Source organism: Magallana gigas, chromosome 8 (assembly GCF_963853765.1).
Source record: "Magallana gigas chromosome 8, xbMagGiga1.1, whole genome shotgun sequence".
NCBI lineage: Eukaryota > Metazoa > Mollusca > Bivalvia > Ostreida > Ostreidae > Magallana > Magallana gigas.
The window spans coordinates 4,599,084-4,608,935 of NC_088860.1; positions in this window are offsets into that span (position 1 = coordinate 4,599,084).

Sequence of the window (9,852 nt, forward strand, 5' to 3'; positions counted from 1 at the left end):
ATAGTGCCTGTTTAGGAGGGTAAGAGTTGAAAATGTCACCCCGAGAAAACTATTGTAAACCGACGCGAAGCGGAGGTTGACAATGGTTTTCGAGGGGTGTCATTTCAACTCTTACCCTCCTAAACAGGCACTATTTATTTTATTATACTGAATGTCTTAATTTAAATAAAAAAAACTTAACTTCTTTTATATATGAATAAATTGAATTCTTTGGCGAACCGTACGCGCATGTAATAATTCGTTATGTTACCCGTTGCTAAGTGTGTTGCTAACGCTGAGGGTAATAGAACGGATTATCAACTGCGTCTAAACCAATCAGATTTCAATATTTAACATGAAAGTATAAATAACATCCATTACTAGATCACTTGACAAGTGAGTTAGAGAATAGATTGGTAAAGAACGAAGACCAGTTCCTTGCGCAGTATTTAATACCAAGTCTCTGAGACGGTCTAACAGATGAAGTCAAGATCAGATTACACGAAGCATACCGTTCCGACATTCAAACGCAAGAAGAATTTGAAGGAGAAGTTCGAAGATGGAAAGTGCGTTGGTCTATGGTTCCTTTTGACAAAAAACCAGCCACTCTTAAAGATACCATTGACAACATACCGCACGGTCTTTACACCCAAAATTTAATGCATTGTAAAAATCTTCCTGACGATGCCTGTGTCACCAGCCGCTGCTGAGAGATCCTTCTGTGCAAAGAAGAGAATCAAAACATTTCTGCGGTCAACCATGACAACAGGCAGGCTTTTTTGTCTAGCGATGCTTCACATACACAGGGAAAAAGACATCGACATCCCAGCGGTCATCGACAAATTTATCAATGCTGAACAAAGACGTCTTAAGTTCCAAATATAGACACGCAATGTGGTCTTACTGTACCATATTGAAGAAACAGTACACAATGCATGTATCTAATAAAGCAAAGATTTATTTTGCATTTGAACTTAGTTTTACACATCATTTTAAATTTCCCCCATAGAATATCACAGCTTTATTGAGATATTCATTACCATAAACTAGGTGAAAATGAACTTAAGAATAAAAGCTTTGAGTGGGTCAAAAACAAACGTCAAAAGTTTTTTTTCTTTTAGCTTTTAATAAGTTTTATGATTTTATTTTTTGCCTAAACTATAACCAAAACAATTTTAACTGCCTAAAAATATGCTTAAATAGTGAGCATTCCTTTCAATTTCAATTCTGCGATGATTTTTAGCTCACCTGAGCTGAAAGCTCAAGTGAGCTTTTCTGATCACTTTTTGTCCGGCGTCCATCTGTCCATCTTCTCCAGAACCACCGGGCCAAATTCAACTAAACTTGGCACAAAGCATCAATGGGTAAAGGGAATTCAAGTTTGTTAAAATGAAGGGCCACGCTTTCTGTCAAGGGGAGATGATTAGGATTTATTGAAAATTTGTTGATATTTTTCAAGAATATTCTTCTAAGAAACATTTGGCCAGAAAAGCTGAAACTTGTGTGGAAGCATCCTTAGATACTGTTGATTAAAGTTTGTTCAAATCATTGTCCCCGGGGGTAAGGTGGGGCCACAATGGGGGGGGGGGGGGTCAACGTTTTTCATAGAATATATAGAATAAATCTTTAAAAATCTTCTTCTCAGAAACCAATCGCCAAAGAAAGCTGAAACTTGTTTAGAGGCTTCCTCATGTAGTGTAGATTTAAAGTTGTGAAAATCATGGCCCCCAGGGGTAGGGTGGGGCCACAATGTGGGTGTTTGTACTTTTACGTAAGAATATTTAGTGTAAATCTTTTAAAATTTTCTTCTCATTTTTTCTCTCATTTTCAAAACCATTTGGCCAGAAAATATGAAACTAGTGTGGAAGCATCCTCAGAGGGTGTAGATTTAATTTTGTTCAATTCATTGTCCCCGGTGGTAAGGTGGGGCCACAAGGGGGGGGGGGTAAAAGTTTTACATAGGAATATATATAGAGTAAAATTTTAAAATCTTTTTCTCAGAAACTAATCAGCCAGGAAAGCTTAAACTCGGGTGGAAGCATCCTTTTGAAGTGTAGATACAAATTTGTGAAAATCATGACTCCGGGGGATGGTGAAGCCACAATGAGGGGGGTCGAACTTAAAAATATATTTTTTTTACAAAGGACAATATCTTAATTATTCACAAAAAATGAAATGTTATGATACATCGTTTTACTTAAATGCAAGCATTTTGACATATTGCTGATTCTTTCAAATTGTATAGACTTTGGCCCCTGGACGATTCTTGGGCATCTCAAGGGGTCCAGAGTTTGGTGTAAGTTTATATCCTTTATATAAACAATTGTTTAGGATCTTTTGAGAAATGCAATGCTCAACAGATGATATGACTATAAAACTATTCTTTTTAGCTCACCTGAGCTGAAAGCTCAAGTGAGCTATTCTGATCACATTTTATCTTTCGTCCGTCTGTCTGTCCGTCTGTCTGTAAACTTTTCACATTTTCAACATCTTCTCAAGAACCACTGGGCCAGTTGATTTAATCGATTATCATTTATTTAAAATCAACTTATCTTGCGTGGCAATTAGTTTCGAGTCTGTATTTAAATTACGCACATTTTTATAATATGAATTTTATAATATGAATTTAAATTAGACTTTTCAGACAAGAATTTAGAAAAACCCATATGAATCATATTGTGTAATATTTAAAGATAGATTTCAAACTATGTAATAGTAATCGAAACAATTATAAAAATTGTATGGATCCAAGCACTATTGATATTAAACTCCAGTCTCGTTCAACCAGACGCTCAGCTGTCTCCGTTAATTAATCTCCGACAAGCAAGACAACCTCTCTGTCTGTCGGAGATTTACGGAGACAGCCGAGCTTTTGGTTGAACGAGACTATATTAAACTCTGGCTTAGGAATACATGAGACTACATAAATATTTAAATTGTTCGTATTATATAAAATCTTATTATTTTCAAAGTGTTTATAGATAAGTTTCCTTGAAAAACAATGCTTCAGCATACATTACATCGAATTTTTCTATTATATTCAAGAACACTGTTTCACTCTCGGTTTGCCAGAGTGACTGCATAGGAGGGTTGATTAAAATCAACTCCCAAGAATGTGCGTAATTCAAAACTACCTGTACTTGTCATGCAAAATAACATATCATTGATTTGAAAAAAATAAACATCGATAAAATCAACTCCCTTCAGTTCTTCGGTACTTTGATTTTATATTATACAGGGGTTATTTCATGTGAAAATGGTGCTTTATGATAATTATGAAGATGGTGCTTTATTGTATTATGTTTCATGTGAAGTAGTGCTTTATTATATGAAGATGGCGCTTTTTTATGGGATGGTGCTTTTTTTTGTGAATGTGCTTTTTAATGTGAAGATGATGCTTTTTTATATGCAGATGGTGCTTTTTATATGAAGATGGTGCTTTTTTATATGAATATGTTGCTTTTTTATGTGATGGTGCTTTTTTATGTGAAGGTGCTTTTTAATCTGAAGATGGTGCTTTTTTATATGAAGATGGTGCATTTTATTTGATGGTCCTTTTTTATATGATGGTGCTTTTTAATGTGAAAGTGGTCACTCGGAACTTCTCTTATTTTTTGATACTGAGTTTACCATAATTATCATCTAAATTTTGAAAGTAAAACTAAAAATTGATGCAATCAAAATCCGTTTGATACACCATTTTCTAGTTCCTCTTTTTTTTTAGCAAAATAAGCTAACGAGATGATCTGTGTACGACTTAACCTCAACCGAACTTAAATGTATTAAGTGATAACTATATCATGACGGAATATTACAAAAATTAAAGCCTAATAACGGTATCCTGAACTTTGAAGAGCAGAAAATTGAAATTATTTATTACTTGTTTTAAGCGAAGAACAGGTTATTCGATGAGGCGTAAATGCCCTAGCAATCTGATTAAAATCAGATCTTTAATCCGCTCTTAATTTTGTTATTGTCACCGCCCAGCCGGTCCTCGTCATTGATGACCGTTCTCTACATTACCGGGCTCTACATTAACTTTTTTTTCCTACTTGTCCATTCGGACAAGTCGACCTCTCTAACTTAAGTGCTGACTTGACCTAAGTGCTGATCATGAGTTGAAGAAAGAGTTCACATTCTGAGTGATTTCAAAACAAAACATTAATATAAAAAAATAATAAAGGAGCGGATTGAGTATCTGATTTTAAACAGGTTGATGTCCTAAGTGAAAGGATTTGCCTGAAGAGAAAATAATGGAAAGTCACAGGGAAAGGTCTACTACACTATAATATAGTTCAAAGAAGGCCCTTTTATGGGTGATAAAGGCAAAAGTAAAATATCAAGAAATACAAAAATTTGAATTACTCTATTAATCGTTTTTGTCGGTTCAGCTGAGATCAAGTCCTATAGTTCATCTGGTAACTTAAATACTTATTATGCTAAAAAAGAGGAACTAGCAATGGTGTATTGAAATCATTTTAAATGTATCAATTTTTGTTTTAGTTCAAATTTTCCAGATAATACATGTTTAACTCATTCTTCAAAAATAAAGTTCCGAGTGACCTCCTTCACATTAAAAAGCACCATCATATAAATAAGCACCATCATCATATAATAAAGCACCATCTTCATATAAGAAACCACCATCTTCACATGAAAAAGCACCATCATCATATAATAAAGCACCATCTTCATATAAGAAACCACCATCTTCATATAAGAAACCACCATCTTCACATAAAAAAGCACCATCTTCATATAATAAGCACAATCTTCTAATGAAATAGCCACACGAGGCAGCTTTGGCGCTCCATAGTTAACGTTCTCAAATTTGAATATATCTTGCTAAAATACGTATCATCTCCAATAGACAGCAACTTTGCTTTTACCTCTTCCGGTATAATGGATACCGACTCATTGGAAATAACTAACATATTTTAAAGTCTGGAAAAAACAAACGTTTTGCGAATGAAAACCGGCATGTTGCCACGTTTTCTCTCTTTTCTCCTCTATACACATACTTACGTTCGCAGTATTATTTAACAACGAGGTTGTTTTGTTCAATGTCTCCATTGAACTTTTCTTCACAAGCATAGCAGGGCCGAGCTTCTGTCTAAAATAGATAAACTAGCTCAAAGTCATTAACATCTTTTTCTTTCTCTATATCATCCAGTGCTTGTAGAGTTTCATTTGTGGAAGAATCTGGTACTTGTGGCTCCCTAGGCCTGTCCTGGTGAAAAGTGGAGGATTTCTTATTTAAGGGTTTCCTACCCCCTTTTTCTCGATTTGCTAACTTTGGGTTTATTGCCAATAATTCCAATAGTAACTAAATCCGTCAAATTTACTGTTGACTTTTCTTCTTTCCTCCACTCAAACATTGGCCTTACCTTCCTTAAAACTCTGTAGCGGTCATCTCACATTCGCAATTTTTTTAAAGATTTATACAACGAACAATTGCACTCACATTTTCCTGATTTATTATACCCCCCGCAAACGAAGTTTTGGGGGTATATAGGAATCACCTTATCCGTCCGTCCGTCTGTCTGTTCAATTCGTGTCCGGTCCATATCTTTCTTATGGAGAAACATTGGAAGTTCTTACTTCACACAAAGATTGCTTATGACCTAAGGGTGTGTCATGACCTTGAACCAAGGTCATGTGGTCAAGGTCACTGGCAGAAAAAGTGCAAAATTCCTGTCCGGTACATATCTTTTTAATGGAGAAACATTGGAAGTTGTTACTTCACACAAAGATTGCTTATGACCTAAGAGTGTGTCATGACCTTGACCAAGGTCATTTGGGCAAGGTCACTGGCAGAAAAAGTACAAAATTCGTGTCCGGTCCATATCTTTCTTATGGAGAAACCTTGGAAGTTCTTAATTCACATCAAGATTGCTTATAACCTGAGGGTGTGTCATGACCTTGACCCAAGGTCAATTGAGGAAGTTCAAGGTCATTGTTTAAAAAATCGGACTCAGTATACCAATAATTCAAAATGTTTATATATTAATGGCTGCTTGACATCTGGAATTTTGTTTGATTCGAGTCATGTTTGTTAACATAAGGATGCAAATATCCTCGTGCATTAAAAGATAACTTGAACTAAAATGGAATTTAAAGAATAGAAATTGGTTTGTGTACTCATATTAGCATTAACAGTTTCAAAAAAATAGAGCAGTTGTTATTTATAAAAAATGGACGGTGAAATTGATTCATCCAATATTTTCTATAATAGAAAAAATACATGAGTTATGATTTTTTCTTAGCGGGGGGTATCAATTGTGAGCTTGCTCACAGTACCTCTAGTTTAAAGTTATCATACAAGGTGGGTTCATGTCTGTATTGTCACTTGGGGAATGCTGAGCAAAAATGCCATCAAACCCAGGGGCTTTCACGACTGAATTTGACAATACCAACAGTTTCTGGGCCTTTGTTCAAATTTCTTTGAGCATCTCTTTTGGAAGAAAGGGGAAGTCTATATCAACAACGCTAACTGACAATTTGTCCTCCGCCCCCTGTCTGTGATGCAATACACTTTCAAGAATACCACTCTCTGTGGTATTAACAATACCACTCTCTGTGGTATTAACAGACGTACAATGTGAAGGGAATTCCAAATATGACGAGTTTTTCGCAAATGAGCATGACTCTTTCGTACGGGCCATTTCCGTAAATTGCAATTTTAAACTCTTGTTGCTGTGCCGCAACATATTCCTCTGTTTGACGGATAGCTACTGGAAATTTATTTGAGCGGCCAAGCCAGTCTTTTACATTATTGTTCGCAGTTTCTACTTGATTTGTAAAATAACGGGAACTAACCTGAGCCAATTTTGTAATTTCTGCTCTTCAGTTTCATACTTAAGGAACCAAGAATGAAAATTATATTGCTGTAAGTAATCACATGATGCCTTTAGGCCCATCAGTTTTCTGAAGCCCCTTTTCATGAACACACCCTGTATCTTTACCATGTATACCCAATAGCAAATGGTTAATTGCCATATATCTCGCTCTGAAATGAGTTCTGAATTTCCTTTCTATGTTGTCTTTCTTGTGACTTGAACATAGCAATTTTGAGCGTCTTGGAAACAGTTATGAATAGCATTCATCAATGCCTCGTCCTTGTCACAACCGATTACTCGAATGGTCTTAAGATTTGGTTTCATTTGCAAGCGTGATCGAGCAGAAAAACCCTACGAAATTATTTGTCGCTTTTTTGTATTTGTATATCTAAAAGAATATGGCAATTCTTTAATTTGGATAAATCCTGCAGGTAAGAAGGGCCTTGTTTATTTAAATTCTTAAAACACTCTATTGCAATTGTTCTGATCCGCCGGAGTTTAAGACACCGTAGTTTTGATTTTTGAAGAAGATAACTATATGAATAAACGTAATCGTCGTAGACAAATATCAATGCCCTTTCCTGTATTTCTTTTTTGCATATTTCTCGTTTCCCTCTCACCACAGAAATGCCAAACTAATGGACATTAGTTGAAATTTGACATTATAAAAGTATGATAAATTCTAAGTTTTCTTAAACTGGTCAGGTGTACCTCTATCCTTTTAATTAATTAAGAATGTTTAACTGCTGAGAGGCTTTCTTACATATATTTGAAATGTGAGAGCTAAACTTAGGTTCGAAGACTATAGTTACACCAAGTACATGTAGTTTGCATTTGAAATCTGCGACGTTCAATATCCTATGAATACACTTAGCCAATCCATGCGTCATGAGCACAAATATAAACGTTACCGCATGTTTTGAGTATACTTATTATTGTGAGATTAAAGTAACCACTCAAACTTAAATAACCATTTTGTTATGTTGTTTTCGACAAAGTCTCTGGCACTATACGTTTAGTCGCAGAAGCGAATTAAATACCATGTTAATATGGCTGTTCCATGTATGTTTCATATCCTTGACTAAGAGCATATGAAATGGCTTTTAAGCGACGATGCACTAATATTTCATACAAACTGGCATTAGTATGAATTTAAAGTTAGCATTGGATGCTTATATATTTTTGGATGTCGGGTTCTATAACACACCAAGTGGTGCAGACAGATTTATTGAATACCGAGCACTAAAAATAAGCATTCAATGCTTAAAAAACAATGTATATGACCTATACATATACCTATAAATTACTAAACTTCAATCTATAAAGATGACACCTTGTTGTTGTTTTTTTTTTGGGGGGTGGGGGGGGTGATGAAATCTCATTGGTTGAATGAGGAGTTTGATTTGATTTTATTGGTTGTTATTTTAGGAAGCGCATGCGAGTGTTTTTAGACAGGGTGGGCATGTTTTGCGCCAAATAATGCAGGGATACTTATATCATTTAATTCATCCCTAGACAGAATATATATATATATACTTTATTTCACGAAAGTTATCATTAATACTATCACTAGTATGAAATTTTACCATGGTTGATAAATAACTTATTACAATGGTATTTTAATATAAGCACGTACAATATAGCATCGTTTTTTAAAGTGGGGGACTTATCCGAATTATCTTGACGAGTCAACAAAACATGATTCTCAAATTGTGAAAATCCTAATTCGTAGGGATGGGGCTGAAAGGGGGGGGGGGGTAGCATCTATAACTTTATTTTCACTGTTAATATCGTTAACGTCACTTTTCATCATTGTTCAATTTGTCTATGTAGATATAAGACAAATGTTTGCTTTTAAAAAAAATCAGTGATTTTGAAAAATTGAAGGCTTCTGGAAAAGAGAGAGAGAGAGAGAGCGATGGATGGATAGAGATGAGAGAGAGAAGAGAGAGACCGATTATTTAAACTCTATTCATATCATGTTAAAGAGAGAGAAGAAGAGAGATCAGAGACCGATTATAAAAACTGCATTTATTTCTTTTGACCAAATTAACAATTTTTGGGTCCTAGCTGAAGCTAGACTTTAGATAATCGGCCGAGAGTCCTCCGACATTTGGTTCCCACCCCCCTTATTTTTATGAATTTATAGCGAGCGCAGCTCGCCGGCGCAGCGAAGCGAGCTCTAAGAACGAGTGTGGGAAAAAGAACGAGCTAAACCTACAGATTCATCAAACAAAATTTTTTGTCTACGTCCCATAATGCTCTCTAATGTTTTACCCATGGCGCTATGCCAAAAATGGTCGACATTTAACTCGTAATTTACGGTGTCTTGAGGTTTGAAGACACGTTCTGAGTACTGCACAAGCTTTGGCGAGACCCAAGAGATTTGTTACATGCTTCCATACCTTCGTATTGAGTCGAGATACGTAAACAAAGACAGAAATGGTCATAGATGACGTCACATCCTCTATTTCAGTAAATATAAGTAGGGAAGATAAAAAAAGTCATTTTGAATTAAATAAAAAAGAACAAATACTAGAAAAAATAAACAGTTGAAAAAAATCTATACACCCAGATATTGCATATTTTCAAACCATTAAATTGGAAAATGGGAAATTATACACACCTATATATGTACAAATAGGGACAGGGGCACGGGTACAACGTATGTAATTAGAGTGCAAAAATAAACAAATAAAAAAAATTATGAACCAGGAAGAAAAAATATAAAATTCAGATAACAACAAGGTACCAAAAAAATAATACGTTTTGACAGACTGATCATGCAATTATCCCCAAAAGTAAAGAACGGTTTAGGTGAAAGCAAACCGATGTATTTTGTAATATTTTTTTCAAAACATAGAAATCTTAAAAATTCTCATTCTCTCTCTCTCTCTCTCTCTCTCTCTCTCTCTCTCTCTCTCTCTCTCTCTCTCTCTCTCTCTCTCTCTCTCTCTCTCTCTCTCTTTATAAGGCTAATCACCAATTTCTGAAGAAAATTATTAGTCAAAACCTGTAAAATTCTCTACATACT